This window comes from Macrosteles quadrilineatus, unplaced genomic scaffold, assembly GCF_028750875.1.
Source record: "Macrosteles quadrilineatus isolate MER2022 unplaced genomic scaffold, UCM_ALF_1.0 Scaffold_8__2_contigs__length_117827958, whole genome shotgun sequence".
Classification (NCBI taxonomy): domain Eukaryota; kingdom Metazoa; phylum Arthropoda; class Insecta; order Hemiptera; family Cicadellidae; genus Macrosteles; species Macrosteles quadrilineatus.
This window is the reverse complement of record NW_026542601.1, coordinates 68,243,459-68,250,337: the sequence shown is the minus strand read 5'-3', so window position 1 is coordinate 68,250,337 and position 6,879 is coordinate 68,243,459. Positions and strand designations below refer to the sequence as shown.

The 6,879-nt window shown below is 33.8% G+C and overlaps 1 long non-coding RNA gene across 1 annotated transcript; it reads left to right on the top strand.

The window, feature by feature from the left end:
* Nucleotides 1–1,446: 1,446 nt before the first annotated feature.
* LOC128999348 (uncharacterized) lies at nt 1,447–6,647 on the top strand. The gene is made up of 3 exons (XR_008491281.1): nt 1,447–1,516; nt 5,877–5,923; nt 6,520–6,647. It is a non-coding gene; the product is annotated as an uncharacterized LOC128999348 (long non-coding RNA).
* Nucleotides 6,648–6,879: the final 232 nt, after the last annotated feature.

The window sequence follows — 6,879 nt, the reverse complement described above, 5'->3', positions numbered from 1 at the left end:
GGCGACCGGTTTCGATCTTCACGGGATCATCTTCAGGCGGACATCGTCGTTGTCTTCTCGTTCTTGTAAACACGTCGTTTTAAAATAAAACATTGAGATTAACATAGTTTTACAACACTTAAAACACTGAACACAAAACACGAAAAATGGCCAATAACTTGGTATGTACCGAGCGGAGGACGACACGGAAGTTGAGTCTAGACTGACCGCTGTATGCTGGTGTCATTGTTTACTCCCCTAATCTTTCTTATCAGGTGCACGCTTTTGTTTGTATCCATTTTCAACTATTTCCATTTTCAACTATTTTTAATAGTTGAAAATGGATACAAACAAAAGCGTGCACCTGATAAGAAAGATTATGGGAGGGGACAAGTAAACAATGGCCCAGCATACAGCGGTCAGTCTAGACTCAACTTCCGTGTCGTCCTCCGCTCGGTACATACCAAGTTATTGGCCATTTTTCGTGTTTTGTGTTCAGTGTTTTAAGTGTTGTAAAACTATGTTAATCTCAATGTTTTTTTTTTTTTTTTTTTTTTTTTTTAACGACGTGTTCACAAGAACGAGAAGACAATGACGATGTCCGCCTGAAGATGATCCCGTGAGGATCGAAACCGGTAACTTTTCAAGGTCATAAGGATCACTCTAGAGCAGGTAATTTCACCAGTACACGAAGTTAAATAAGTAAAAAAAAAAACATAAATATACATATACTGCCCTTACTCATCGTTAAATAGCACAATTAAGGCTACGGACTATGAAGAATTTACTTTTTCTATTCCTCTATGGTTTGAATGTTTTTATATAGTTAATTGTGTACTCAGAGTCCCAACCAATTTAAAAACACCATTAATTTTTTAACTAATTTCAGAACATATTAATATTTGCGTGTTTAAGTGTCATGTTTAACACATAGAACGTACATACGTATCTTTCCTCCAAATTGCGTTCGTCAAGACGAAATGAGTTCACAAAACATACCTCATTGTTTGAGATCGTTTCTTTACGTGTTACCTCATCCTTTCAATAGTGAGTAGTCACATGTGTCAATATAAAAAGCAATATGAATTGTTAGTTTACATGAAACAATGATCAGCTCTTGCTATATAAGACGACGTTTAAACCACAACTGTTACATCACTTCGTAAGGTAAGTTATCATCTTTTAACCAATAAAATAAAACTTTAATTAAATTGTACGCTCAACTTTTATAATAGCTTGTTGTGCTTATGCAAGCTCATTATCAATAACTGGTCCAATTTGTATTATTTTGTCCATAAAAAAACAACCAGAAACCTTATAAATACATATATTTGATTTTTCATCACAATAATATACTCGTCAGTATATTACCAGTTCAAACACATATAAAACTACGTTTGTTTTAAGCCTTTATTCAAAACAGGTATTATTAGATTGTACATTGACAGATACAACATGACTTGTTTCAGAAAGAACATCACAATGTCTCTCGTCAAGATTGTTGTTGCTGCTATCGCTGCTGTCTGTGTCTTATCAGGTAATTATTGTTGTTTGATACTGTCAATATTATCATTTGCCAATCTATATAAAATTAACGTATTAGCTTACGTGAACAAATCTAAATTTAGTTGTGAGCGTAAGAATAATGTGGTAGAAATATGCTTAACTGCAATATTTTGTTTTACTTAAATGAATAATAAGTTAATGCTTACAACACGCTGGTATTAATTTTCATTTGTCAAGTTGACCATGCATTCTAAAAGCTTTGGTTTCAAGAAAAGATAATTATTTCTTTACTAATAAAACAAACCTAGAGTATTGACAACACCGGTTAACATTTGGTCGAAATGAAATGAAAAGATGAAATAAAATCAAAATAGTATATATAACAAGCAAAGTTAGCTGTATTCATTGGTTAGTGCCACATGGCCCTCCCTTGTACGTAGCCTGTGGATAAAAATCCAAACATATACTGTACAATATATCCTACAATCTATTTTCAATGTTTAATGGAAAAAAAACCAACCAATTTGGGAAATAAAATTTGTTTTAAGTCACATATATATTAATAGGCAAGCATGTTTCTTTAAAACCTGTTTTCTCAGCTCGTGTGCTTCGCAGGGAAAATCTATGCATACTGTTAGAAAGATATTTATCTGTAGATGTGCAGAATCCCTTTATAAATTAAAATAGGCTTAAATATAAGCACAAAAAATGAATTTGAAATTATAAAAAAACTAGCTGTAACCCGCGGGCGTTGCCCCGTTTAACTTCTTAATTTTCAAGATTATCTCGTTCGCATGGCTCAATCACGTCCTGGTTGAAGTTTGTTCGCTACGCTCACTCACCTTTAGGTTGGAGCTCGTTCGCTACGCTCACTCACCTTTAGGTTGGAGCTCGTTCGCTACGCTCACTCACCTTTAGGTTGGAGCTCGTTCGCTGCGCTCACTTGCCTTCAGGTTAGCTCGTTCGCTACGCTAACTCGCCTCCAGGTTGAAGTTCGTTCGCTACGCTCACTCACCTTTTGGTTGCAAATTAGCTGTTGTCATAAATTTAAATGAAATAATAGTGCTGCACCCTGTTGGTGATCCTTTTAACTTTAATGCTATTGAACATCTACCAACAGGGTACTTTCCTGTTAAAGGGAACATTCATTATTATCGATGATTTTTTTTCGATATATCGATACTTAATGTTTCGATATATCGGTCTGGGTTCCTAGAATAACCGGGTCGCGTTCCAGAGAGGCTCACGGGAGCCATCCTAAACGTAATGATGGTCAGTAGATCCATGACGTCATTCTTATTCATGAAATTACGAAAAACGATAAAATTAATTATAACATAGATAAAAGATACTAAATTTAACTGTCAAAATCTAACCAAACTTCCTTATAATAAATAAATGGAATGAAGGTTTATCAATCTAAATAATTGTTCTGTTCATAAAAGCTTACTAATAATATACTGATATTTATAAATGTGAAAGTTTGTGTGTTTGTTGATTTGTTTGAAGTTCAATCACGCATTAACTACTGGACGGATTGGGCTGAAATTTGGCATGATGATACCTCAAATTCTAAAATACCTACTTTGTATGGTCGCCATTTCGTTGAAATGTATTAAAAGTATTAAAGTATTCCCGTTTAACATAGGCATACTCTTATCCCAAAAACTCTTTCGGACGCCACCCCAGTGGCTCTGTAGTTCCCTACGTTAACCTTATGCTTATTCATGTTTAAAGGGAATTAAAGAATTTATTCAGCTGTTTCAACTAAAAAGTTGGTTCTATGATATGCTATTAATATGAGATCCGATGAATATTAATGGAGATAATGCCGGAAAAGCGTTGGAAAATCTAGTTAGCGCAACAATGACCAAAACTAGGTTGGGTTAGGTCAGGTCTGATTAGGTTAGGTTAGGTTGGGTTAGGTTAGGTTAGGTTAGGTTAGGTTATATTAGGTTGGGTTAGGTTAGGTTGGGTTAGGTTAGGTTAGGTTAGGTTAGGTTAGGTTTAGTTAGGTTAGGAGGTGTGGCTAGGTTAAGTTAGATTAGATTAGGTTTAGTTATGTGATATAAGGTTAGGCTATGATAGATTACGCTAGCTTGGATTGGGCTAGGTTATCAATGAAATTGTTATTTATAGTACCTAACCTAACATAACTTAACCTAACCTAACCTAACCTAACCTAACCCAACCTAACCTAATCTAACCCAACCTAATATAACCTAACCTAACCTAACCTAACCTAACCTAACCCAACTTAACCTAGTTTTCGTCATTTTGGTACTAACTCGATTTTCCGATGCTTTTCCGGCCGTATCTCCATTAAAATCCATCGGATCGTGAAAATCATTGCACATCCGAAGTAGATCCGTATCAATTCTTGTTCCTTGGTGTGCGATGTGCTCCGCGCCTTATATGTTTTAATTAATTAAAAACATACGTTAATGAAACAAACCTTTATATTAAAAAAACATATAGCAAACAATAACAGGAAACAAAATAAGAATGAAAAACTAATACAAATCTAAGACAAGGGCATAAATGCCGAAATGTCTGATAGTATAGTGTCAAAACTATCTAGATTTTCTGATTTTACATACTCCCGCCACATGTACTCAGCAAGATAAGAATCCAAATGGTGGCGTGATGTGCCTCGTTGTCGCTTGTTTCTACATTTTGCCGACCCCCACATACGTTCCACACGTTGTGTATTGGCTCCAGTATCTGGATCAACAAAATTGTACCTGTGGTTAACTTTAAAGTGCGTAAACCCAGACTGTTCAAGTTCCTCGGTTTTATACCCTTTCCAACAATCAGACATAATAACAGAACCTACTTCTACATGATCTTTGATTGCGTCCATTAAGGTTTTCGCTTTCCTATCTGGCACCTTTACTAAAAAACGTCCATTAGTCTCGCGACAAAGCCCACCAAACACCCACTGTTCCGGTAACACTCTTCCAGCATTGTTCTTTCTTCTTGTAAATAAACTTTCGTCTATTTCAACTGTCAAACCATCCCCACCAATTTTTCCAACATTTTTCTTTTCCACAGCATCTACGCATACTTCCCTTATGCAATTGTTCCACTCTACTACGGTGTTCTTGTTCATTTCTAATTGCCTTGCACAAAAGTCTACTGATGTCAGCTCTTCACACCAACAATATATAAATCTAACTGCAGTAGTAAACGGTAATCTTCTTCCCTCAAACCAACTTCCAATTCGTAGACCTACCTTGTTTTTGCATACGTTGCATTTCCAGAATGGTTTTTCTTCATAGTAATAATATATCATATCATGACCATTAGTACATTGACGTTCACTATGTAATAAACCTCTACATTTAAAAAATTCAATTGCTCTATTTTCGTTTGATGGTAAATCCCAAAGCAACATTTTGTTACCGTACTGAAATTATTAAATTGTTTGTTTATTTATTAAATTGTTTGTTTATTATACTGAACAGCTGATATGTTTAAATTCGTAATAAACAATATATCGGACCGAAATATTAAATATCGATATATCGAAAAAAATCATCGATAATAATGAATGTTCCCCTTAACAGGAAAGTACCTAGAACAGAACCAACTTGTTTAATTGAAACAGCTGTTAAGATTCAATAATTCCATTTCTCATAAGGTTAACATGGGAAACTCCAGAGCCACTGGGGCGGAGCCCGAAAGGATTTTTGAAAAAAAAATATGCCTATATGTTAATCGGGAATGTGAGCTATCATCATGCCAAATTTCAGCCCAATCCGACCAGTATTTTTCGCGTTCACTTGTCACAAACATACATCCATACATACATCCAATCTTTCTCATTTATAATATTAGTAGGATGAACATGGGTTATATGGTTTGCCATGCTGGTGACGAAATAACAAAATATAAACAGAAAATCAAACAAATTGAAGAAATTCCAATTTATTTACAGCGTGGGGTGTAAATAGAGAAGACTGTAGCTTTGAACTACAACTAGACATTGCATTTGAGTTTTTACCATTTTTCACTAAATTCGTCGTAGTTGATGTGAGCCACCAACAGATAGCACTGATCTATCATGATGACTATTTCTGTCGAATACACTATGTTTTATACCATTTCAAACTTCAAATTCAAATTTCATATTTGGTCGAGTTTTCGACCCCTGGACGACCACTAGTTTATGTAAAAGGCTAGGATTCATCTTAATTTCACCTCTTCTCGATCAATTATATGGTTTTATTGAAATGTCGTTAGATAAATTATTTGAGTTTGTTGCAAAGAATTATTTTATATCTGTGAAAATCAGACTTAGTTCAGAGTAATGCATTGTTAGAGAAGATATTCCTCTTTTTAGGTTTCTTAATAAGCCATCAAAACAATATATTTTTTTATTTTTACAGGGATGGCTCAAACAGGTCATGTAGCGGGACCTGGATGCCATGGATTGGTGAGTAACTATGTTTGAGTTTGCCGTAATATTTTATTAGCTACATATTTATACCATTTTAAAAATATTTACTTCGATATTTTAAGACATTGTAACAAATAACTTGTTTATTATTTATGAAAAGAATTGTAAGTTTAAATAAAGAAAAAGCGTCTTTATTATTATTTTTAACAGCAGGTTCTAGTATATTTTATTTCAAAGGGATAATAAATGCACTACTTTTAAATAAAAAAAAAGGTTTAAAAAATAGTTTTAATTCATAAATTGATATTTATAAAATTTTAAAACTTGCAATGAAGAGTTTTTCCGATGTTCAAACTTTCGCCTTTTTAAAGACTGAATCAACATTTATTTCTTTAAATACTTTAAAGATTTTTTAAAACTGCTTCCTTGATAGAACTGAGTACGAAAGATCAATAGCTAATCTAAGCTTCGACGCTGCATGTCTTGCAGTTAGTAGTTCTAACGGTATTTCCATCCAAAATGTATGCAAGGTATACGAGAGTATACAGCTAATAAAATGGCTGTAATATTTTTAAAATATATTACACATAATATGCACATGTCTTGAAGCTCAAAAATACAATGTATTTCAGTGTCCTGGAGCTGAAGAAGACAATGAGTAGAATGCCAACAAGACATCGAGTGATTTACGTGAAGATGTAGACACCGATTATAAACAAATGTTATACTTGAAACAATACATGCTATAACTAAATATGAATTCTTTCTTTTTCATCTCCTTTTATCTGTAGGTTATAAATGATATATGAGTAAATAAAGGGCAAATGTCTTAAAATCAAACTGCAGAGGAAGTCTTAATAGTAAAACAATGTGGTTAAGATATAATTCTATATAATTATCATTCTAGATAATATTGATGAGTCTTGAAGGATTATGTTTGACTCCAAACATATTTAAGCTTAAAATAGGTGGTTTGAAAAATGTCATGGTAA